Raw genomic sequence first — 26,607 nt, 5'->3', positions numbered from 1 at the left:
TCAATGTGTTATGATCTTTAGATGTTTTATAGTAAGGTATGATCAGCTCTACATTTTATGGAGATGTATCATCCTCATTTACAAAGAATATAATGCAGTCCTTTTTCACCTGATTCAACTAAACCAGCAAAGTGATCTTGAAATTTAGGTTAATTGACTTATAAATGATCTCATACTGACAAATTGTTTCTGTGGAATTGAGAGACTTGGTGTAGTGTCAGCGTGTTTTTGTGAATAAAAGGAGTTTCTCTAAATGAAGACAAACTAGTCTTTGCACAAGCATATTACAACCACTGTTTTTTTAGTTCCTTTCTAATTTAAGCTATGTGAATTTTTTTTTTACTTATAACTAAGATTCATAGCAGTCTTTTGTAAAAAGCCATCACAATAGGAAAGAAGAAAGACATTATTAACCAGTGTCTGGTTATAAGTGTCTGCCTTGTTATAACAGAGATGTATAGGACTATTCTCTTCACCTATAATACCAGTTGGTACTGACAAATTCTTGTCTAAATTTTAAATGGTTATGACATTTCATATTCCCTGTAACCCTTCAGTTTGTTTAGAAATCTACTTTTGCTCTATGCACAATTTCCTTTGTCCGAGGAAAAATGTGACCAAATTCACTTGTTAATCAGAAGATCGTAAAGAACTTTCTATATTAGGGTGTTAATACGAGACTTTGTATGTGTGTCCTGGTTTGAGACAAATTCAGAGGAATGTCGGAAATGAACATCCTCTGATAGTAAACAGGTTACAGCCATCCCTCCCCCACCAGGTTCGGGAAGAAAGTGAAAAAGGAAAAAACCCTATTTATTTCACAAGTAAAGTGCATGCAGGCACGGGAGAAAAAAAAGAATAATGCTAAATAATAAAACCTCTCACTGTGGAGAGAACCTGGGTAGATTTCAGAGTCCTTTGTGGGTGTGGCTCTCTCCTCTCTGGAGCTGGGGTTTGGCATGGGCCCCTCCAGGCCAGTGTGTAGGGTCTCCTGGATGATGTCCTGGTGTTGGTACAGTCCAGAAGAGAAGAAGAAGAAAACAAAGTTCCAGGGCTCCATACTTTAGCTAACGAACAAAAATCTAGCTAAAAAACAAAAGGAATGTAACTCTCTTCCCTGCTTCAGAGGCAGAGCAGCCGGGCAGGAAAAGCCATCAAGCTTATCTGTGTTTTGAACACAGTGCTGAAGGAATTCCACTGGATCTCCCCGCTCTTGTAAAGGTACAGAAAGGCACAGGGTTCATGTCTGGCATAGGGCAGACAGTAGGGATTACAGTATTATACAGTCACCCCAGGACAATGTATAACTTTACATACAAGTAATAGAAATTATTTGCTACAAGGGATTATAATTTATTCAAGACAATTTTCCAGTCTGCTCTGAAACAGAATTTAGTACATCTATGGAATTCCATGCTCATGGAATTTTGTTGGTTTCAATCAATTAAATCACCTTGGAGATAGAAAGGTATTAAGTTTATTTTTGCATTTATGAATATGTTCTTCCAGAATCCTTGTGGTGCTTACTCTTTATTCAAATCCTAGCTGACATTTAAAGCAACCAATCACTACCTCCTGCACAAACGGAAATTGTACTATCATTGCACTGATCATATCCTTCTACTTTTGCAAGATAAACCGGAAGTTCTTGCTGTCCTCAGGAGTGTTTCCAAACATGTCTGTAGGAAAGATACAATATGTTATGGCTTAACTTCTCACAGAGGCCACCCTTGTATCACCCCTGCTACAAACACCTTGTCACCTACAAACTGTGCTAACATCTTAAAAAAATTCCTAGAAAGAAAGTACACATATATAAAGTATCTTTTAAAACTCTTCCCTAAAGCTGTAAAAGAATCTGGGTAAGTTTCTCCGGCTTTCCAGATGAGTACTATAACCATTAACCTGAGGGAAAATGAATATTCTGCTTTCAGGTATATTTTTAAATTGCTGCACTTCCAACATGGAATTATTCTTTCAAAGCCTATTTTTGGTAGTGGTTTCATTGCTATGAATCCTGAATTCAATATGGTAGCAAAGTGCCTAGTTTTGGCTAGAATTTAGAACAAATTCCTGTGAGTGGTATTTCCACCAGACAGAAATATCTCTCCAGACTACAGTCAGTTCCTGGATAGCTCTGGCCATGAAGAAACTTAGGTGATACAGAAAATCAAACTGAAACTGTGTCTTCCTATTTATTTTTCAGTCTGTAGCTCACTGAAGGAAATCTAAAGTTTTTTCATTAATTCAATGGCATTGCTTGCACAAAAAGTTTTGATTTCTGGTCTATTTCTTGGTCTCTTCTAAGGCCAAAAATATAATATTCTGAAAGGGCTGAGCCACTTGTTTTATTTTAAGAAACTGTACTAGAAACTGAAAAGTGCTTACTTTTTTCTTTTCTTCAACATGGGCATATTGAGAATGCCCTACTTAGACAGACCACTCATCCATCTAGCACAGTATTCTGTGTCCAGAAGAGAAACAGGGATTCTCTTGCCCTCATGCTCTGCCAGCATTGACAACTGTTGTGTTAGGGATATTTGAGGGACTGTCACACTAATCCTTTTTGTATGTTTGTTGTCCAGTAATCTAATTCATATGTTAACCTGCTGAGAGTGTCTGTGTGCATGTGTCTTTGTGTCTACACATTCTACCACCTGCTGTGGTGAAGAAATACCTTCTTTTATCTCTGTTCATCTGATCCCCTGCTACTTTTATCAAGGACACACTAGATCTTATATGCAAGTACCAGCTGTGTATAAAATGCCTCTTGTCATCATGATTTTATAAATATTAGTCAGCATTTTGTCTCCAAACAAAGGAGCACCAACCTTGTGCAGCAGCTGCCCCATGCCTTTGATCTCCTTCTCTAATGCCAGTAGACTCTTCCAGAAATGGAACACCAGAGACACCAGCAGTGTTCATATGTGGGTTTGGTCTTTTATGTGGCAACAGAATTAAAATTTTTGTGGTTTTCTCAATATCTACCATGTTGATGTACAACATGCCATTGGCTGCTTTGCCAAATGCTGAACATTCAGCTGATGATTTCCAAGGACTCTACAAAGTGATTCAGAAAATCAATTCTGATTTTCTTCTGAAATGTAACAGCTAGTTCAGTTGTTTGGAATTTATTCTGCTTACATAAGATCTCATTTAATTTTTCTCATAAACAATTAATTGGCATTTTGGGGCTTCTGGTAAAGAGAGTTATGGAAAAATATTTCAGTTGGTATTCTTTCTTTATTTGTTTTAAAAGAACCATAAAAGAAAATGGTGGTGGAATTATAGTGCTGGTACAACTTGCAGTAACAGTGTGGATACTTTCCCATGAATTAATTTTCACAAGTAGAGGATAATACAATAGTAATTGTGCCTTACAGAACTAGATTTTGTTGTTTATCTGTGAAAATTAAATGAAGACTGGTCAAACATTCCAATCAGCTGAAAAAAAAAAAAGGTTGGAAATGGTGAAAGAGAGACAGATAACATTCTTTATGTCAAATAAAAGACATCTTCCAAGTGAAAAAAAAAATAGAAAGGGTGACTCTTGCACTCTGCTCCTTTTGAGGTCCTGTTTTGATTCCCATGTGATCTCTTTGGGGATTATGTTTTGAGTTCCTCCTGCTGAAGGTGATATGGATTATCAGCCTTTCCTTCTGTTATGACTCAATGTTAAAGTCCACTGCCCAAATTAAGGTCCAAACAAGAGCAAATACCAATTCAACCATACCAACTTTATTTTATAACATTAAGTGTACACGAAAGGCAGAGGGTGGGAAGCAGACAGAGAAAGAGTGAGCAGAAGATGGATCCAGCTGGTCTTCAGTGCCCTGGGCTTTTTTAGGGTGATAGACAGTATAACCATATTTGCTTAAGAGCTGCTCAGAGGCCTGAGAAGACATAGAAGAAGACTTGTTTTATTTCAAGGCAGGAAAAGGCATGATTCTTTACAATTTAGAATTTAGCAACAGAACACGTTCTCCTTTTTTTTCGCCATAATGGAAAACATGTTAAAAAAAATACGTGTTTCCAGAAAGAACTTATTATTCAGTTTCCTAAAACTGAATATGATGTTTCAGTAAGTGTCAAACGTGTCAGTACCCTCTACCATTAAATTCAGAACAGCAGATATCATCTAAGACTAAGACACGGTGATAAGTGTTAGATCTTTGTGTATATTGATTGTATTAAAATTGATTATGTGGTACCTTTAAAATTTGTTCTGGATATTTCTGTAATATTTTGACTGTACTGACATAGTTTTCTCTGTTTATTCCATGTTTCTTATATTTTTCATTTATGAATAAAATATGCAAAAGGCTGTTAAGCCCCATAGACTGTTTAGCAGAATTAAAATTGAGTTACTCAAGATCAGGTTCTCTACAGATTGATTCAGCTTCTTTGATGTACCAGGCATAGTGCCAAATTCTGCCAGCAGATTTTCTCCTCATTTGAGGTTCTATCAGCTCACTGTATTGTGCCCTTTTCCATGTGCCTCTTCTAAATACTCTTTCAATATGTGATCATGGAACATTATGTTACCTAGCATACATTAATACATTAATATCAAGGAATCATCCTCTTCTTTGACCGTGAATGTCTACAGACATGGTTTGTTTCTGTATGTACATAGTCCTTTGAATGATAAAACAACCCTAGAGTGAACATACATATTTCACATAGCAATATAGTTAATATTTTCTTGTCTGAATCATCTTCAGTAATGCACTACTGTTGCACCAGTTTCTAAATATGCTTGGCTTTATCTCTGTTTTCTCATATCTACTTTTCTCAACTTTGATTTTTGACTTGATGGGGTTTTGAAACCTGTTATTAACCTTTCCTCATAGGTTATTTATTCTCTTCCTTCCAGATCATCTAGCATGTGAGGAGCAGAGAGAGTCAGAGGCTTGGATTCTTGCAGAGATTCTTGTTCTTCGCATTAGAGTCAGTACAGGGCTGCTCTCTCTGTGACCTTGCTTTCTTTATTACAGTCTGTTCTGCTTCTCAGCAAGGTAGAAAGATACTGTTGCAATGAGACATTAAATTGGCTCTGCTTTTATAGCCTGTCATCCATATATGCAAAGCTTTGTGAACTTCAATTTCCAAATTTTCTTGTCTCTAACAATCTGCTTTGCTGCATCTGTGCTTGCTCAATAGTTATGAATTAAGGCATGCTGCCCTAAAGGGATTTGGTCAAAGTTATGATGTTGCTTTAATATTCCCCCTGCATACAGTTCTTTCTCAGTCTTACCATTATTTCATTGTAATACACCCCAAGGCCACTTTGGGTTGCTTTGAAGAGCCTTGAAAGACAACAGTATAAACATTAGCAATTCATGTGAACAAAACATTCTAATAGCTATGCTGGAAATCTTGAAATATTTACTGGAAAACAGTGAAGATGAAACATGTCCTTACAGATTCAGCACCAAATAAAAATCACTAGGCTGGTACAGAGATCCTCTGAAAGAACCTAAAACATATTTTTTTGTTTTCTGTGCTAGTCATACTATAGCAGCAATTAGGCAACAATGAAAAGAAAGCAGAAAGCAAGCCTGAAATGAAATCTTTTAAACATTTTATTCTGAATGAGTAAAAATTAAGAAGCCTTGAGAATCATATAAGCGAGAAGGCACACAAGAGAAAAAACATATATTCAGTTAACCATCCTGATGCAAACACATCATAATTCAAAATATAAGTGACTGGGGAAATATCAAGGCTTTACTTTCTTTTTATGTGAGAGTTTCTCACAACTTAAAGTAATATTGCCATCAGATGATCTCCATATTTTTAAGTAATTGCTGACTGTCCTGTACAAAGTTTGTATCTTTCTTTTCCCCCCACCTTCCCTACATAAGCAGAATATGGAAAGACTTATTATGCTTTGGTATGCCTAATGTTTTCTTCAGCACATACTGCAGGGGTGAAAAAAAGACACAAAAACAGAACGCAAAACCAAACCAGTCATCTTTGATAGGACTTGCAGTGTCAAGATTAGTTATCATATTAAGTGAATGAGTAGTATATCATCATGAATCAATACCTTATCAGAGCTATCCAAAAACCCTAGGATCAAATAGTATACACAGATGGCAGAGTATAAATCAGGCTACTGGATTTCCAATGAACTGTTTTGTAGTGCATTCATTACCATTGGAGATGCAAATTTATTCTTACTGTCTCACACAGGGTTTTTTACAAGGGTAACCAAGAAAAATAAAGAACTATCAAGTTAAGTGTTGTGTAAGTTAGTTACATGATCAGGGCTTCTGACATTCTTCCTACAGTACATAAACATTTAACTGAAATAATGACTGGGCCATTAGTAATTATCTCTGGGAAGTTTTACAGGGCAAAAGGGGGGTCCCAGAAGAGTGAAGATGGGAAAAGATAAATCACTAATTTAGAAAGGAAGAGAGGCCACAGGGAATTACAGGCCTAGCTGAATTTTGCAAACAAGAAATGTTCCAAACTAATCTGAGAAACATTCAGTTTGTAAACACCTTGAGGGGAATAAATTCAAGTTGGTAAGAAAAAGCCATGTCTCTTAGTCATGATAGAACTGGCTCAGTGAATGGCAGAAGCAGAAGACCCAATAGTTCTAAATTAATAAGTACGGCTGAATTCTTCAAATATTCAGGAAATTGTTACAAACTCAGTGGCCAATTGCCCCCAGAGGCAGGAAAGAAGATTGATCAAGCTAATTTAATCATCACATATTTGTGTTCAGGTTGATAGTAGGATAGTTGTTTCCACATACAAAAATGGATTTCTCACTTGATTAGAAATTTTCAACAATTGATAAGACAGAAATCTTTCAGAAGTAATAGTAGTAGTCAGTCCTGCAATATAATTCAGAAGTAGATTATATGACTTATGCTTTCACACCCTTGTATCTCTGCCTCAAAAGGGAATATATTTTGCATTCTCAGGCCTCAAAAATTTGCAGTGAAGTCAAGGAGCTCTACTTCCCGCCTCAGTTTTTGAAGTGGTGGATCAGAAACAAAAGGTATTATTTCATTGCTAAGTACCTCTTATAGCAAAAAATTACTTGCAAGAATAATGAAAGAAACCCCCTTTCATATGTCCTGTGTTTATATTCCAACATAACATTTTTAAGGGTAATCAATTTGTTCTGGAATTCAAACAACAGTAAACAGAATCTTGTTATTTGGTGAAAAAACTAGAAAGCTGAGAGAGCTGAGAGTTGAATATATGAAGCTCATAGTTCTATTTACTACAGCTTCACTTTGGAGAACATTTGCAACAGTGATATCAGCTGTTATGTTGTTTCTGTAACGTTTCCGCCTGCTTCCCCAAATATTTAATGTATTGAATGACCCATCTCTCAAAGAGTTATAATGGGACAATCTAGAATGGGAAGAAAAATCATTTGCAGAGCTTCCTGCCAATGAAGGGAACAGCAGATGTTAACTCATCATTCATCTGCTTTGCGCCAGCTGAAAAAAAATACCACAAGATGGTTGGGTTCAGTGATCTTAAAGGTCTTTTACAACCTGAATTATTCTGTGATTCTTTTTTCCACCTTTAATTGATGATAAAGGAGGATAATGTACAGGCACACAGAATACAGAGTAATTGCAGAAGGGAAGAGCAAAGTGACAGAGGGACATAAAAAGTTCCTAAAAGAGAGGTGAAGGCAACACAATAAATAAGAGAGTTTCAGTCATTAAAAAATTGATGTGGGTCTCACATGAGCAAAGAGCATATTATATTTTGGGGATCTGCCTTTGCAGCCTTTTGTAGATATGTGCTGTTTGCACATCATAATAGCAGCATTAGCATCATATCAGCAGCATAAACATCATCGTGACCATGTGCAGTTTGGCCTAAAGCATTTTGTAGGATTTTCTGGTCATGAAACATATCCCTCAAAGTGACAGCACAACGTTCTTGGGATTTCTCTCTCTATGAAAAGATAGGGTGTCCATATTACTCATCTCATCATGTCATATTGATCTCATCTGTTTGTGAAATACATGGTTTATATAAAGGAAGGAGAAGCTTGTATGGTAGGGTTTAAAATCAATGATCAAGTTACATAATTGAAACAAAAGGTTACAAGTAAAACCAATACCACTAACATCATGTTTGTTAGTTATAGAACTGGACTTTGGTCACTCAATCTACTTCCCAAGTACAAAAAAAAAAAAAAAAAATCTGGGATATTTGGGCTAGCTCCAGCAGAAATGCTGAAGAAATGTGTTCTTCAAGGCAATGCTCACAACCTAAAGAAAGCCTGAAAAGCCTGTCTGCCTAGATATGAATAGTCTGTAATGGTCTGGGCTTCCTGTAGCTCTAGAGAAACTACTTGGGTTTCTTTTTTTGTTTTTTTCCCTTCAGTTTTGTCTTAAGCTTTCAGAATCTATAATTTCATTTTCATATACAGAAACCCTGCTACAATTTCCTCAGTTCTAGATACCTTTTTCAGGCTCTTTTTTTGCCTTTTGAAACATCTGATATAGTTTAATTGCTAGAATTTCTATCATCCTTGGTTTTGAAAGTTGTGGTTGTAAAAATAACGTCATTGTTCTCAAAGGGACAGTTCTGGTGTTATTACTCCTCTCCCACCCATACAAGTGCTCATGTATCAGACACACATTTGCGAGAGCCCTGATGGTTGCTGCTCTGCCAGTCTTCCTGGAATATCCATTTCACACTCTGCGGACTTAAGTGTCAGATGCTATTTTATTAATTACGTATTAGGCACATTTATTCCATTACTTCAAAAACTACGGTGAATTACCAGCTGTCAGTGGAGAGTGGCAGTGATGTGTCTATCAGCAGGTTGTCTTGCTTGGACCTGGATGTGGGAGCAACTCATTTCTTATAGACCACCACATGTTCATCCCCAAGCTCTTGGATTGTGTTTGCTATGATTGAATTTTTATTAAGTAGACATCATTACAATTAAAATAATTATTCAAGTCATTCTTCAGCAAAACTGTGTTAGCAGAATCAACCTCATAACTAATTGGCCACTGGAGATCATTAGAGTTGTATGAAATCATTGTTTGTAAAATAATATTTTCTTTGTATGTTGAAAAGCAGACACAGCAGATTTAGGTAAGTGCAAATTTTGCCTGCTCTATGACAATACAATAAAAAAATGAAAAGAAAAAGTTTTTGAATTATAAGTTAGAACATTACAAATGCATAAAAAAGGAAAATAGTAAAGCATAAAAAGACAGATGCAGAAAGAGGAAATGAAAATTAAATTATATTGATTCCAGCTGGCTGTTAGAGCAGCTGCTAGTAAGTGTGAAAAAGTTTCTTATAATAAATTCAAATACATTTTTAATAAATAGAAAAATAAGAGTATTTAGTAAAATATTATCTAAACATACAACACTAAGATGAATAAATACAGTTCTAATATTTCAAATGGATTTTTTCATTTGTTTTTGGTATTTTGATGCTTACATTTCTGATTTTAAGTTTCTGAGAACTTTTTTGTTTTGCAATCTATCATGCCACTATTATTTTTATTGGATTTTGTTTATTTCATTAATAAAGGTCAAATTCTAAGGCAGCATTTCAATTTAAAATGTACCAACAGTAGAATCTATGATAGAAATGATTGATTTGCCACAACTTATGGAAATTTCTACTATCTTGGTATTACAGCAAAGAATATCTTACTTTTGTAGGCATCTGCCAGTCATGTACCTTAGTACACAAGGCTTGACATCTTTTTAAAGTAAAAAGTAGCTACTCTAAAGAATATATTGCATTGTATGAGAGAAAACTAACATAATTTAGCAATTATATATAGCTTTTAATTTTAAAAATAGTGGTTTAGAGTACCTCTCAACTGTTGAAATACCAAAAAAAATCATGGCAATCTCATGGCTTTTAAAGTGTTCTTAAAGTTGTAAATGGTCATAAAACCCTGAGAATGGGAAATGTCCAAAACAGCAGGCATGATTTTGTCCCTCAGTATTTCACAGCATTTTGTTCTCTGACATTTTCTTGTATGTTAACCAAGCTGCAGCAGGGAGATAATGTGCACATGTATGTGGTCCTAGAAACACTTTGAAAAGCAGCTGCTAAGCATCTGCTGGCCTGTCCTTGCACCAAGGACTTAGCAGAGGAGATGAGGATTGCACAGGTGATATCTGTACATAAAGCACTTAAATAATCTAAAAGCCAAAATTGAGATCTTGAAAACCTCCACCTGCTTCAATGAACCTCTCTTAGGCAGCATATGACTAACTTTAGAACTCACTGCCCTTTTTTTTCATTTTGGTCTTATTGTGTCAAGTCTAGACTCCTCAGCCTACAGGTCAGTCCCGAGCCCAGCAAGGAGGTTGAAGCCCTCAAAACCTGGAGGCATGCTCAGATCACTGCCAGTGTTTAGATACAGTATCAGACTCTTTGAAGAAGGGGTAGGAGTCTTTTGATACTTTCTTTTATGCAGTAACATGTGACTAAAGCCCTGTAATTCAGACAAGAGTACTTCCCATGTGAAGAAACTTCTATATTCTAGGAAGCTGCAAAACTTGTGTGAGTTTCTTGCTCATTTAGCAGCTATCTGCCAAACCACTGCATTCAACAGCTAGAATATGTCCTCAGTTACAAGAGACGGTTGGGAGGGTTCTTCTCTTTCATAAACAGATTAACTGTATTTTTCCTGTTTAATTTTTAGCATAATGACAGTAAGATTTGTTCTGCTATTGATAAATGAGCAAGAAAATGTAGGTGGATTTTTCTACTAGAGTTGGAGGATTTTCTAAATGTCTGCATAAAGTAGCTATAAAGTTGAAAGGTACTTTGATCTTTTTGTCTTTCCTTTTTTGAAAGAATAGCAGTTAAAATGGTTTTGTGTCTAAGGGAGCATTAATTCTTCAAGAGTAATATAAAAATATAAAATATTTATACATATAATGAAAACAAGATAAAAATTATTATATGTTGGTTGACGATTATTATGAAGTTGGAAAGGGCTACAGTGTCCTTAGTTGTGGTATCTTGGTGAGACAGAAGAACTGTCGCTCCTTAATCAGTAAGACTGTAGTGCCTTCTTTCCAGCAGCATTTCATAAATTTTGATGAACATGTTTTCATCATCGCTGGCTGGTGATGGCTTCTGTCTTTTTCTATATGATAGGAACAGAAATAGAGTTTGAGTATAGCAAAGATAGGAGCAGAATTTCTTGGATTCTCAAAATAAATTTTCAATCCCATCAGAAGCACTGAATGACAAAAGAATATAGAAGTAAAAATATGCTTCCTCCATGGATCTTTAGGATCTCAAATATCTTTAGCATGTTTTATACAGCAAAAATTATTTTAAACCACTTGATTTTCTTTCCCATGCCTATTTTAATGTAGTAATATTTTTGAGCCTATTTTTGCTGTACTTCAAAGACAGTGTCAGCATTATCTGGAAGAAAGTAAAGAAATCTGAGAATTCAGAACTTTTGCATGTTATCCCGTCTCTACCAGTGACTCATTGGGTACTTGAATGAACAAGTGACTTCTTTATGTGCCAAATCAAGAAGTCAATGAGTTTATAGGAATAGATTGATCCCTTAGACTCAATTAATCTTTTTCTATTTCTTTTTTTTTTTTTCCAAAATTTGAGGGAAAAATTTCTTCAGTGCTGATGGAATTAATCAAGTCTATAATTTGTCAAGGACAGTAGGTTTATGGCTATAAGAAAAGTGGTTCTCAAAACTTCTGCCTTCACCTGAAAGTAAAACTTTGATGAGAAATCCAGTCTCCCAATGCCTTTTAATCTCACTATAGACAGAAACTTGCCATTACTTTTGAGACACCACCTGTTTTTGTAACTGGATTGCTGAAACATCTTTAGAAACACTGTAAAATTAAGAAAGACTCACAGAAGAACTATGTTAAATGTTGCAAAATATAATACATTCAGTTTTAAGTCAAAAGATGGAAACCCATGCAAAACATGAAAGCTAAAATGTACAGTGAAGAACAGCACATTTGTAGATCTTATGCAGCAGTGTATGAAATGGTTTTTAACATATGTAGATAATGTAATGAAATGTGGGAAATAAAATTATTTCAACATTTTCATTTTTTATATATGACATTGAAAAACCACAAGAGTATGTGAAATTAAGAAGGAATATATTTATAACCACTTGTTAGTCAAAGGCCAACATTTATCACAACAATAAACAGATTTTGTATTTCAAGTATCCAGTATAAAATACTTTAAAACAGTCTGATTTCTTTGTTTTGAAGAGTCCATGATTAGACTTTTAAGAAATCTTGCTTTGAAAGATTGAAATATTCAGGTTTGGAAGAAAAAAAATTAGAATCTGAGAATTTTAGCTGAGTATTCCCAGGAATTTGGCTATTAGGAGGAAGAGAATTATTAATGATTCAGTCAAGAATGGCAAGACTAACATTGACAGACTCTATCATATCTTTCAGAAATTATCAACAATTTATTTTTCTTTTTCAAAAAAAAGCCAATTTTTTTTTCTTCTTGATGTTACAACATATTTTAGATCCATTTGTGTGTTTATGTTTAATTTAATTGCACTAGAAATGCCATTCACTTTTGTGGGCTGTCCTACATAAAAAAATTTACTGGTGTGTCCATAAAGGTTTTCCAGTGAAAATTTTGTTGCACTTGGTTACATCTCATGGTCGTTATTTTGTTACTGTACCTGAATAAGTGAGAGTTTTAAAGTATCAAGACAGTTCAGGTGAAAGTCAGATGACCAAACTACAAGTTTGAGACTGTTCTTCATGGCACTGTGGTAACAGCACAAAAAAAGTTTCTGTTCGTGAAGTCAGAAAATTCAATATTCTTGGAGGGCTCCCAGAGTGACTGGAAAATCACAAATGAAGGCATGCTTTGTGCTTTGTTCTCCAATCATGATCATCCACTTGTGAATTCCTAGTTCTCTTCTTGCTGCTAATAGTATAAAGCTATGCTGAAGGCCAATAGGCAGTGACAAGAAAACTTTAGAATTGATTTTGGTAAATGTTACTGTTGCAGGATATTGCTTATATTCCTCTCAAAAACTGATGTGGAACCAGTTACATTGACAAAAATCTATCTCAAGTATATTGTATGATTATCTTGCGTTCTCTATAGACTTTGCTGAGAAGAGCTTATTCTTTGCCCTTGCTTCAAATTGCAGTTCTCAGTCAAGCAGAGATTTCTTTGTTGAATATTGTTCATGTGATGCTTCTCATAGTGTGTGTTTACTTTTTTTTAATGTCAGAATTCTGATTCTCTTTGAGCTTATGCTTTATAATTTTCATATGACCTTCAAAGAAGACAGAGCTGAGGCAGCATCTACAGCAATGTTGTTGAAATCTTGCTGAATAAAGATTGTTGTCAAACAATTTTCCTTTGCAAAATCTGATAATAAAACTTAGACTTACAGTACATTAATCACCAGAAACATTTATATTCAGTGTGTCTTCTCTGTGTATATTGTTATAAATATGTTAAAATATAGCTGATGGCTAAAAATGCTGAAAGTACTCTTTTAATTTTTTTTTCTCTCCCAAATAGAGTAACTTTTTTATATGTATAAAGTCTTATGAAAAGTAGAGGGGGTTTGGATACTAGAAAGACGACATCTTTTACAGTATATTTTATCTTGTCACAGATTGTAAAAAACATGGATCGTTCCCAATTCCAGATAACTTGAATTCCATGTTTTACTGTATGTATTATATGAAAAGTTATTTGTGATAAGGCACGGGATTCTTACACTTAAAGGAGTAGGGGTTTTGTTGCAAGATAGTAAAATGTGATATAAATTCATACTTTTTTTATATGTTGCAAGTTTTTTCTTTAAAGTAGAAGTGCTTAAAGGAGATAATATCCATTGTCTTCTTTATATATTTCAGACACAGAATATTTGGATATATAGGTATCTAATGAAAATTTGGCATGATAGTTGCATGCCAATCATAACAAGATCTTTTCTTTTATGGTATGAATGTATAAAGATCAATTATTAAAAATTAAAACTCATTTTATTATCCACATATGCTGTTGTTGTCCACTAGCTGCTGTTGAAAAAGAATTTGAAGTTGAACTATTTCTTTTCTGTATATAATGAATGAATTTCAATAGTAGGTAATTGGAATAGAAAAAAAGAGTAACAAAATTTATTCAACTGGTGTTTTAGCAGGATTTTAGGCTGACAGAAGAAAAAGTGATACTGGTTGAGACACTCATTATAGATTTTGAGTGTATTATAAATATATTCTACATCTCTTTGGTTTTTTCATTGGTTTAGTTGTAAAGAAATGCTTATCTCCTTTGAATAAGGTGTCAACTGATACTGTTATTGGCATGGAAAAATGGATTTTAGTTTAAAAATGGATATCTTATATTCTAAATTAAACTTGCTTCAAAAGTATTCCCTCTTAAGCAAATGGAATTACTGAGAAAATAAACAAGTCATGACAACAGATATTTGTATGTATCCTGAACTTTTCTTCATGACTAGATAACTGGTAAGGAAGCATTTGAGACAGAGAAAGGATGAATTGCAATTTTAGAATTACTTGAAATGGATTGAAATACCCATCAGTAAGAACAGCAAACTCATTTAAAATTAAGAAATCTTGAATGAATGCAATTGGCTGTACATTTTCCACATCAGTTTGTTCCTGTTTGGACTTCATTGAATATTGTTGAAGAACTGATTGGTTTCCCTATCAAACCAACTGAAAGTTTGTTACTGATTTACATGAGTATTGGATTGTGTTTGATTTTGTGTTTTTATTTCCATGTCTTTCGGAAGACAGATAAAAAACCCCAGTCTGTCCTTTTCAATTCACAGGTATGGTCTGGATTTTAGAGCGTGGTTCAGAAGTATTTCTATTCAAGTCAGTAGCTACTGGATCCTGTTGTTTGCTGTCATTATCTGTTTGACTTTTTTTGTTTGGTTTTTTTGCCAGCTGAGACAAAACAGAATTTTAAAAGAAAAAGATACTTTATACAATCTATTTTTTTCAGTCAGCTTCACTGAATAATATTTCCTTCTGCTCTTTTCTTTTGATTACCTTTAATAATAGAATGTTAAATAATCATTCATTACGTTATATCAGTCTTAGAAATATTCATCAAACCACACAAACCAAAAAAGAGTCCAAATATTTTCAATGCCTATTTGTTGCAGTGGTTGAGTCCACTGCAGGAATGACCAAGGAGCCACAAAGCCCCAAAATAGTGGAGGTCTGCTGGACAGGCTCAGAGGTCTAAGACCACCCCCTTTTACCCCTTTTTAAGTCCATGTTCCAGAGAGTTCTCCATTCCTTGATACCCCACTGGCTCCTGGTTCCCTTGTTCCACCCTTCGCCTTCCTCAGTGGTCAGAGTCCTGTCACCCCACACCCTCTCCACCCCCCTGGCCCCCAGATGATAGGTCCCTGATGTTCTGCCTGCCCTCAGTGCTGCTCCGGATAAAACCCTGGACCCTTCGGTGTTCTGTGTTCTTTGTCCCTAGATCCCTTTGAGCGGGGACCCCAATAAACCCCTTGAAACTCCATACAAAGGACCCCTCCCACCTCTTTGTCCCAGGCAATGCTGCAGGAGCTATCCAACTCTGTGTGTGTGTGAGTGGCTGGAAGTATCCACCAACTCCGCTGTGTCAGAGTGTGTCCGAGTGCGTTTGCACGGCACCCCCAGGAGCTGCTCCGACAAGGACACAATTGGGATGGATGCAACGCTCTTTCCTCCCCCCCCCCCCCCCACCACTGTGCAACGTGTCACCTATTGGCAATTATGGTAAATATTCGGGTATTAGAGAAAAAAGTTATTGTGATCTTTTTTTCTTTTACTGACCACATAAGCTTCCAGATTTTGAAACGAAAGATATACATCATTGTTTCACTGTTTATAAAATTATTCTATGGATGATTTGTATAGCATTGAACACAACTTTTATATGGTCCAAACTAATAGATATATATCTTGAAGCAAAGAGTATTTTCATAGCACATTACATAATAGACTAGGTGTGAAATTAGTTTTATGGTGAATGGAGACCCTGAAGGTTGTTAGCCTTTTATTATGTACGGCTTCTTTTCTATAGCTACATTAATTTTTTTCAGAGATAATAAAGTACGCTTCAATGAATTAATTAATCTTATAATATATAGACAGATTCCCAAATATCTCCTAATCTATTTTCATGCTATTATATTCATAACCAGATATAAATTTGCATCATCTACCTTGTTAAAAATACTAATATGTCAAGAAAAACATGAAAATATGTTTTTGGTGAAGTTTGACATTTGTGTCAGTTCTGTGGTTAGAGTCTGGTATGTCATTTTAGATATACTGAAAAATTAGGCATCAGAAAGAATTTTTAAGTCTTTTTCTCTTGTTACAGAGTTTTTCTGACACTGTTATGGGACCCTACCAATGCTGTTGCAAAGCTTTTGAATGTATCTCCCCAAAATTCTCAGTCCCAAGAGAAACGTTTTTGCTGTCTATGTCGTTCTGTAAAGCTGAGTTTCAGTTGTAGACACACATAAGAAGCTTTCTATGTACAGTTTTAAGTGTTTAATATGGGTATTCATGTATAAGGTAGTTTCAGAGAAAATTATTTAATCTGAATATTCTGATTATATTACATAAAAACCTGGAAAACAAGCAGAACATTCCTCTCACACATCAAACTTGCTAATCAATGAGATTTCTTTTTTTTCAGGAAAGTGTCTATTTGCTATGACAGAAAAATTTCCTGTAAATACACTAATTACATTCTAAGTATTTTAGTTGTAGCAGTACAGGCCTGTAACAAATCCAATAGTTCAGTAATTGGAAATGAATCTGTTGTGTAGGAGACAAAAGGGTTGTCTTTTTCTTCTCTACGTGATTCACATCCTGGCATTAAACCATAGCTTATCCTGACATCTGTCACTTCTTTGTGCACCTCTCCCACTTCTGATGTTACTCCAGAAGAACTGCTGCCTGGCCACGAGTTAAACTCTGTAAAGGAATGGATTAAAATATATTTGTGTGTATGTGCTGTGTGACCACAGCATCTGCTGTGCTGAGAGCAGGACACCCAGAGAGTGAGGTGGGCTGGCAAGGTAGTGATGCTGCAGTTGGCACGGGAGATGAAATCCAGGCTTGCCAAGCTTGCCTTTTCAGTCTCATTACTTTTAAGCATCTCACCACTCTGTGATTGCACTTGAAGTGGTTTGATACTGTTGTAATGGGAACACTTAAAACCTCAAATTCAACAGTAGATAATAATTTCTCATTGATTTCTAGTATGTTTTAGCCCCTTGACCTAGATTTATGTCCAGTTTCCAAGAGATGTCAATGCAAGTTGCTTCTAAAGAGTACGCAGAAAGTATGCACTGAGCATTTTAGAATTTTTCAGTATGGATTGATAGATAAGCATTAACTTTTCCTTAGCAGTTGCAAAATAGGTCACAGATAATAACTGTAAAGCATAACCATTTCTACTTAGGCCATGTAATTTCCTATTAAGGTGCTGGCTGATTGGTTTCATGACATGTCTAGTCTTTAATTGAAATATTTATTGTTAATTTGGGAGCATCTCTTCCTAAAAGCTGCTTCATATTTCTTATTCTTTCTGTAATTTCCCTATACTGACATAAATCTGATTACATGAAGGTCTTGCAGAAAGTCCTCTGGGGAAGACTGAAACAGTCAAAAGCAGCACACTTCTCTACCTAGAGAAAAATTGCAAAAGGCAGGACTGTCCGGAAAGCAAGAGTAGTTTAAACTTGTACTCAGTCAGTGCATACCTTTTGACAGTCTTTGCCTCAAGGGCTACTGTTGAGGCTCCAGTGAAAATTAAATCTGACCCTGACCAGTGGAACTCATAAGAAAGAGGAGACAGATTTGTCTTTTCTGTCTTGAGAGTGATTTGGAGTTGAATCGCATTTGCTCTTCTCTCTACAAATTACATGAAATGCACCCCACGGTTGTAAACGTCAGTCAGAGACTGAATGTTGTAACTTATGGCTTAAACATCTTCATAAAGGACCTTTGCTTATTATAGCAAAACTGTACCAAAACTGCAGAGAAAACCACCAAAACGCTGAATGAGGCCCTGGACTGCTTGCTGATGAAGATAAGAGTACATTCACAAAGGGATCAAGCTTAGCACCTTTGGGGAAGAGACCACAGCCCCGGGGCTGTCAGCTGTCAGGCTCCAACAGACCCTCACACCAAAGGGTGGGGGGAAGGAGAGGTTTTGGGTGTGTGGTAAAAAGCCTCTGGTATGAGGCAGTGAACATCCATCCTTTGCTGTGAGAGGAGCTCAGCTGTGGGGCCCCTTCACCCTGGGAAAAAAACTCATCCATGTGAAGGACAGAGGGGTCTCATGACCCATCAAAGGCCCTCCCCAAAGGGGTCCCCAGACCCTGCACCCGAGCACTGCACATGCTGCAACAGATCCACAGTGTTGCAAGGGACTGTGTCAAACTTGCCCTCCCCAGGGGAGGAACCTGGGCGCTCCCACCTGGCCCATACGGATATTAATCCGTGGCATTCTATACTTTTCGGCGCGGGGCTGCAGGAGACCCTCACCACCAAGAAGACCAGATGGAGGGGAGCGTCGTTGGGACCCCTGGAAGGATGATACATTTCTACCTAAAACCTGTCTCCACCACCCCCACAAACACCACCACTCTCTGTCTCCACCACCCTCACGAACACTTCTTTTCTTTCTCTCTTTCTCTCTTTCTCTCTTTCTCTTTGCCTCTTTTACTATTAAATAAAATATACCAAGTTTTTTTGGCACCAACATCTAACCTTATTTGGTTTTAATCATGTTTTTTGGTATATTTCAAACCTTTCCGGGTTCAATCCGTTTTATTCACAGAGTCTTAGCTTCCTTTGCTCTTCTGTTTAAACTGGTTTGTCTCAATGTCTCAAGTCAAATACCTAAATATTATCTGAATTAAATTTCCCTTTTACAAAGGGACTTTCATGATGACTACGGCAGCCCAGTAAACTTTAAGATGCAGGTAAGTGTGATATTCCATATTAGTCTTTCATATGTTTTTTTACAAGAGATGTTTTATCATTCTACTGGAGGTGGGGGCTAGAAGTGGAACAATATAAAACACAAGAAAAACATAACTTTTTTAGGATTTTTAAAGAATTTTTTATTACTTTTCTCTCTGCAGGAGTGTTTGTAAGCTGCATAGGTGTTAAAAAAACTCAAAAACCCCCAACAAATCCCAGGACTATGTACCTATTTCTAAAATAATTAAATACAAGTTATCTTCATAGAAAAAAAGTGGAAAAGATCTGTTTTGACTAGTGCATTTGAAGTAACCATTGAATATAATATATAAGGAGATATGTTGACATTGTTAAAAAGGTCTGATGACAAGAGGAGAAGATGTAGGGGAAATTATTTTCATCCACAGTATACTGTAGGAACTGAAGATGCCTTTTGAAGGCTTAAAATCTCTAGTCAAAAACTTAAGAGAAAAAAAAAGATAAAATAAACATTGCATTACAAGCTTTAATCAGAGAAGAAATAAAACAAAAGGTCTGCAGGGATATGAAAGTTACTTATGAAATATCTTTCAGGAGAAAACTTGTTTGTACAGATAAGAGTAATTAATTTAGTAAGTAGCCCAGGAGATTTGGTAAGTGTTTAACAAAAAATCTTGTAACATTGATCCCTCTGAGCAACTGCACAACTGTGGTGGAGTTTTGCAGGTTGTGTTCCAGGGATGGTGCAAGCTAGGAAGAAAAATCAATGTGGTTGCTTTAAAGGAACTGGAGATCCCTTCTGTGTTCTCTGATGGTTCAGAATGGAGCTGCCAGTGATCCAGTGCATCCTAACTAAATCAGCACTACTTGCATAGAAGAGAACAACTCAGCAGGGGACGTGCAAGTTTTTCTAACTATAATTCTGACAACAAGGACGTGCCATTTCTCTGGTGCAGCTTTCTATTTATTGACACCTATTTTCTGCAGTCTTATTGTTTCAGGACATAACATCCTGTTTCCATCTCCACAAGAGTATTCGGAGACTCATGCAGTGTAGTCTCTTTTAGCAGCTGAAGAAGCTAATTGCTAATAAGGAAACCTGAGAACCTGTTTCTAAAAAGAAAATCTGATTCTCTGGTTTTATATTACGACACTGTTACATAAACATTTTAAGGGTAAGACTGATGTCTTTGTTGCTTGAAAAGTGATTGAAAAAAAAGACCTATGAAGAATAAAGACTTAATGAGTTCACTTAAGGAAAAGATAATAAATTTTATTTTAAATAACAGGAAGGCAGCTAAACCAAACACGTGATTACAGAATTTAAAGTGTCGTAGCGCAAAACCAAAGAAGTAAAAATCAGGGAAAAGAGCATTCATAATTATCAGGAGAAAATTAAACCAGAAATATTTATACATAGTTCAATTCTCTAAAAAAATTTTAGCAGAAATGAATCTTCTTAGATAATTTATTTATAGTTTCTCATTTTAAAATTCTTGTATGCTTAGAAAAGATAGAAGAAAGAATTCTTGCCTTTCTTTGGCAGTGTTGGAATTTCCTTTGCATAGAAGTCCTTATCCATGTAGATGTGACCATGTTATGCAACAATTTCTTGATACATACAATTTCATGCTGAAGATTAAAGTCCTGTATTTTGTTATTGTGGTACAAACTTTGCATGTACAGAAAGATGTTGTTTGCAAAAATATGTAGCTTAGACTATACCAATTTCATCCCAAGTAAGTCTCCTCTAAGTTCTCTTACCATTAATGTATTGCACAAGCAGTACTCTAGTCCCAGCTAGACTAAGTGCTTAAATAGTGTAAATTGTGATGCATCAATAGAAAATAAATGATGGCAGTTATGGGTCGATAAAACTGAAGGAAATTATATTTCTAGTTACTACAAAGTTCTTCACCCTCTGCTTATTTTTAAACTATTTCTTCTCAAACTCATCTCGAATTACAACCCCCAGATGATTCATGTATGTGCTAAGACTGTTGGCCATACCTTTGTGATCAGTGGCACATTTTCCACCTGAGTGTCAGCTTCATCAGCCTGTGTAGAGGAAAGACTTCCTCTCTCTCCACGCAAAGGTGAAGTAAGTATGCACCAGTTAACACCTTACTTCAGAAAGACTGGAACTACAAAAAGTAGCAATAGTACATGTGGAAAGTAGCAGTAATAAAAAAGGGCAATGAATGTATTCATAATAAGTTTTATTTAGTAATTTTTTGTATGAATATTACTATATATATTGGAGTATATAAAATTGTCTTTGATTTTAGATGGAAACTTCCTAGAGCAGCAACAGGAGGCATTTGATGAGATTCTGTTTCTGTTCTTGAGTTTGCCGCTGGCTACTGCATTATTTTAAAAGTAAGATGTGGATTTATGAACTTCCACTATAAAGAAAAAAACATATTTTATACATTTTCATAAAATACGTTATTCTCTGAAGTACTTTTTGAGTTAGATATCCACATGCTGTGTTCATTTCTTTGAACTCAGCCATTGCAGTGAGTTTAAAACTAGATTATAAATCATTAACTTTCACATCAAGCAGCTGATGTTGAGGATTTCTGAGTATTGGGAAGATTCTTACTTGCCTAGGGATGTCATCGTTTAAGAAAACTCTTAGAAGGCAGAGACCCATACCATGGGGAAGAGATTCATAAAAACTTAACTCACAGGTCCAGGCATCACTGCAGAATTCAGATTTTAACCATTTACTGAAGAAGATATAGATGTTTCCAGCTGTTGACCTGATAGAAATTTTCAGTGCATGATTCACTGCACTTTAACTTACTTTTTATAATGTCCTTTTTACAGCAAATACTGTTCTTTGGCCTGAAAAAGGCCAGGGATAGGGGAGGAAAAAGAGCATCAGATCTTCTAATTATGCTTTTGATAATTAGACTGATGACTTAATTTTCCCTAGGAGAACGTTCATTGCATTTAACTTTGAATATGTGTTATTCAATTAAAATATACTGCACTTCTTAGGGGAAGAACATTTAATAAATGCAAAATCTAATAATATTTGTGTTTCTGTGTGTTATGAATCAGCACATCCTCAGGAAGAATGCTATCTCTAACAGAACTGGTAAAGCTAATGAGAAATTGAATAGCTGTAATTAATACATTGTAATTAATTCTGTCCAACTCCTTTTCATATTGAGATTACAAATTTGAATGAAAATTTTGGGCACGTTTTTTTCTTTGTTTGCATAGTAAACAGAAAAACACACCTTACAAAGAACTTTGAAGGACTCCCTGAAAGCCAGCCCAAAAGAATGTGAGGCTGATAGAAAACCGTGGCAATTTAATGTAGGCACAGTGTACTGAGCTGTGGAGCTCTATAGCTCAGCCTTTTCAGATGTTCACTGTGATCATCCCATAAATTACGGGTTGATTGATCTGAAAAATGTGGGGCTACGTAACCTATTAGTAAGTGAATATTGTACTTGTGCCCTCTCTACTTGACAAACTAGAACGCCTAGTTCAGTAATTTAAGCCAAGTATCACTCTCAGTGTTGCTTTTGCTGGTTTAACCAGGCAGTAACTTGTCACTTTTGTTGGACTCTATACAGGCTCCTATTGTGAAGAAACACAAGTTTGCTTTCTGGGCTTTCTTCTTCCTTTGGTGTCATTTGGGTGCAAAAAGGTTATTCAGATCAAAACTCTGTTTTGTACATGAAGCTGTTGGATCTAAACTAGTAACTTCTAATAATGTCTAAGAACACATACTGTGAGATAGTTGAAGCCAGTCATGGGAAACTAAAGTTTTCAATAAAAATGCAGCACAGAATCCTCAATAGCACATCAGGAATAAGGGGTAGCAGAGGGAACTACATGCTATAGTAGAGGAAATAATAATGATTAAGGTGACTGTTCTGCTAATAAATAATAAATCAACAAGAGAGTAGACTGATAATAATACTGTCAAGGAGCAGAAAAGAGACTCTCTCTGCAAAGTAAGGATTTTACGCAACGTGAACAATTTAGCACAGCTCTGAAGATTTTGCTCTAGTTGATCAAAGAGAATTTTATGATCAAAGGTGCTTTTTAGAGATGTAAAGGAACAGCGAGAAAATAACCTTTATTGAGTGAGCATAAACTCAATATGTAATTCATGACCTCTAACAGCATAAAATCCTATATTGTGGACAAAAAAATATCAGTCTGTACCTACCTTAGGACATACTAAAGGAAAAAAAGCTCTTTTTTTCTTTTGTAAGATGAAAAGGAATGGGCCAGCCTTGGGAGAGATGTATGAGAAAATATTTTTTATGTGACTAACAAAATGTGCAGGAAGGAAGAAAAGAGTTGGTTTGGACTTGGTTTTGGTTTGGTTTGGTTTGGTTTTGTTCTTCCACATTTGAGGATCCTTCACAACTGGAAGGAGGATGAGTGTATAAGATGATCTGGTAGTAGCTCAGCTTTCCATTATCACAGGTTAATAAGAACAAACAGAACAAACAGTGCTGTTGGGACTGTAGAGAAATCACCAAATAAATAAGAATTACCTGGCTTCTCGCTCATGAAGGTTCAAAGCTTGGCTGAGGATTCTTAGCTCAGCACTCTGTAAGGAAGTGCACTCTTCAACACCTGTGATACAAGAAAGCTCAAAATGACTGAAATAATCTCAAACAGTATGGTTTAGGATTTAATTTACATTTATTCTTAAACAAATCACTATTGAACAAGCAAAATAAATCTCAAATACTCTACTGATAAAATGCACCTACAAAGAAGTCATGGACCAGCAACATGAGAATGTGTCCATTGTGGTTACATCATCTAGTGCTGATAGCCACGTACAGGTTATATTTATTTGTGTCATCCAGATATGATTCTGTACAGACAAGACTAGATTTAAACCTGCTGTACATATTAAAAGAAGCTGTGTTCGCCCATAAATTGGTGCTCCTAATAATGCATTACTGAATCCCCAGTTCCTGTCTGGCCTTTGTTGCTTTTACTGTAGGGTTATTCACACCCTGCTATTGTCAGAGAGGTTCAACCCTTTTGGCAGGTGGCAGGTGTTTGACGATGCAAAGAGGGACACACTTACTCCTACTGCAGCCCTTATTCTGCTCCAATAGTAGAACTAAATTAAAAAACAAACAGAAAACCATCCCCTTCCTCCTGTTGAAGCCACTTATTTGGCATTCATCACATGGCAAATACTACTCCATCATTGTTTTCTCAGGTGTCTTCATGTAATTTATTTTTATTAATGAGGTTTTGATGACACAGCTCCAAGTCAGAGCTAGTATGAATAACAAAAGTTATTTTCTCAGCATAGATACAGGCAGAACCTCTAGCTATTTACATCCTTGTACATATTTAACTAACTTACACTTCAAAATTTACTCTGTGAAATGCCGCCTTACTGTGAGGAATGTTTCTTTGTTAATTTTCCACAAATAAATTTTGATGAGAGTTGATCCTGTTAAAAAAATTCAAAGTAAGGACTTACAAATTTTGAGTGGCTGCTGAAAAAAAAGTATATAAAATATAATATTTGATTTTCAAGGATATTATAATAATTAGTTGAATATAATGTTTAAGACCATAGGCTGTCTTGAGAGAAGGACTTTAGGAATTTCAGTGTTTTAATGATTTAATATCTTACCAGCTAAAAGGTCAACATCACAAATTATCTAACAAATAAACAATGTACATTCTGATCTGTGAAAGGTCATTAGGTTTTAAACATCTAATTGCAAAGGGGGTTTTGGATCATGGAAAGAAAAGCATTCTTATACTCATTAGCAGTGTGTGGAAACATGTAGCACCCATCTGCTGGACAAGTGATCCAAGGGAAGAGAACAGGTGAAAGACTGGAGTCATTAGCAATGCCTGGCTGAGAAGTTTAACACCTCAGATCTCAGCTGTTTGCATGTAGATAAAAAGTGTATATATTAAAAAACCTGAAATGAGAATTCAGTATTTTTCTTTATTAAAAGGTGTTCTTTTTACTCTTGGTGTTTGTTTTGCTATCTGTGGTATAAAAGTCTTCAGTAGGCCATAAAAAAGCAACAGTTTGCTAATGAAATAGACAGTAGTTATTCTATGTTAAAAATAATGTTACTCCAAAGCAGTTATTCTGAAATGTCTTAAAATCAACTTTATATTATAAAAGAATAGGAAAATAAAAATTAAGTACAGTAACTTGCAGTTAAAGTAAAATTGCGTGAAGATATAAACAGAGTCATTTTCCATGTCTGCTCCTCAGTCTATTTTCTCATTTCATACACTGGATAAAATAAGTGAATAATAATCCTGGAAGAAAGAACCATAACTCAGAACTCTCTGGCTCCATGTTAAGGTTCTAATCACCCTCCTGCAGAGTCATGCCCATTGTTCTACTCCCTCTCTTTCCAACCCAGTCATTTTTTCATTCTTTGTTCCATTTTAGCACAACTTCAGTGAGAGGGTGAAGACTGCTTCTGTATTTCTGCAGAGAACTTCTTCCCTTCTCTGTAAAATGCCATGAGCCTGGTAAGTAGAGCTCATGGCTCAATGCTGAGAGGAAAGACCGAGGCATTCAATCTTCCTGGACTTTTAACCATTGAAATATCATTGTCTAACCATTAAGATCCTGTACAAATCCCCCTGAACTGTGGGATTCATTCCAAAATGAAGCAGCTTGAGTTCCATCTTGTGAGGAACCTTTTCCAGTTTGTGTGTCCAGAGCATTCTGGACGCAGCCTACTGTACCAGGAAAGAGAATCTCTTTTCCAGATCTCAGTCTGAAGAACCTAGGCCTTTTACGTGTTCTTCAGGCCATTTTAGTTCAACAGTGAGATTTTAAAACTCTGAATAGCTATTAACTAGGGGTCATTCAAGTTACATGACTGGCTTTTTAAGCTTTGATTCCTTCTGTGTCCTTCTAGGCCTGGGCTATCCTAATCAGAAACAGTCTACAACTTATATATGATGCTGAATGCAAATCCTGCTCTGGATCCTAGTTGTATCTCTTTTTTGCTTAAAGCACAGTCTAACAACAGGCTCAGTACCAAGTCATCAATTCACTTTCAAGAGAGGCTGTTATATTTTAATGAAGAGCAAAGGAGAAACTCTTCACACTGCCAGTCAAAGTCTCACCTGAAAGCACCTGGTCCCAAATAAATCTGGAACCTGCCTGTGTGAAAAGTCTTTCCCTGTTGTCCTCTTTAACTCTCAGTGGAGTAGTATGGAAAAGTCCTCAAACAGGTCTTACGTGAGACGAGGCAAATGTCAGATTCTGCTTGGAGGCATTGCTCTTGTCACTTCTCAGCCCAGGCCAATACTTCATTATATAAGTACCTCAAATTTGTTCCAATTTCAAGTGAAATAGGTTAGCTTAAGCTCAAGCTCCAAAACAAGTAGGAAAGACATTTAACAGCTGGCATGAATCACAGTGATGATGAGGCAACTTAGAGCTTTGTTTCCTGCAAGCTTCATCACAGACCTTAAAGAACTGAACTATAATCTGCTTGACTCCACTAAGTGAATGTCTAATCTCTGGCGGCTTTACTAAGAAAGGAAAATATGAGCAGTTTGAAGACTGACACGGAACAACCATGCACATCAGGAGTGTGCACTAAGGACCTCCATTGCAGAATGCATTTGTTCA

At 35.9% G+C, this 26,607-nt stretch overlaps 1 long non-coding RNA gene across 2 annotated transcripts; it reads right to left on the bottom strand.

Annotated features, from left to right (window-relative positions):
- Nucleotides 1–21,262: 21,262 nt before the first annotated feature.
- On the bottom strand, nucleotides 21,263–26,281 carry LOC138108948 (uncharacterized). Of its 2 annotated transcripts, XR_011150152.1 has the most exons (4): nucleotides 26,097–26,281; nucleotides 23,510–23,591; nucleotides 21,672–21,745; nucleotides 21,263–21,385 (listed from the first exon to the last, which is right to left on the bottom strand). It is a non-coding gene; the product is annotated as an uncharacterized lncRNA (long non-coding RNA). The 2 variants fall into 2 exon arrangements; XR_011150153.1 differs by lacking the exon at nucleotides 21,672–21,745.
- Nucleotides 26,282–26,607: the final 326 nt, after the last annotated feature.

This window comes from Aphelocoma coerulescens, chromosome 4, assembly GCF_041296385.1.
Source record: "Aphelocoma coerulescens isolate FSJ_1873_10779 chromosome 4, UR_Acoe_1.0, whole genome shotgun sequence".
Lineage (NCBI taxonomy): Eukaryota > Metazoa > Chordata > Aves > Passeriformes > Corvidae > Aphelocoma > Aphelocoma coerulescens.
The sequence above is the reverse complement of the archived record's forward strand: the minus strand, read 5'-3'. Positions and strand labels throughout refer to the sequence as shown.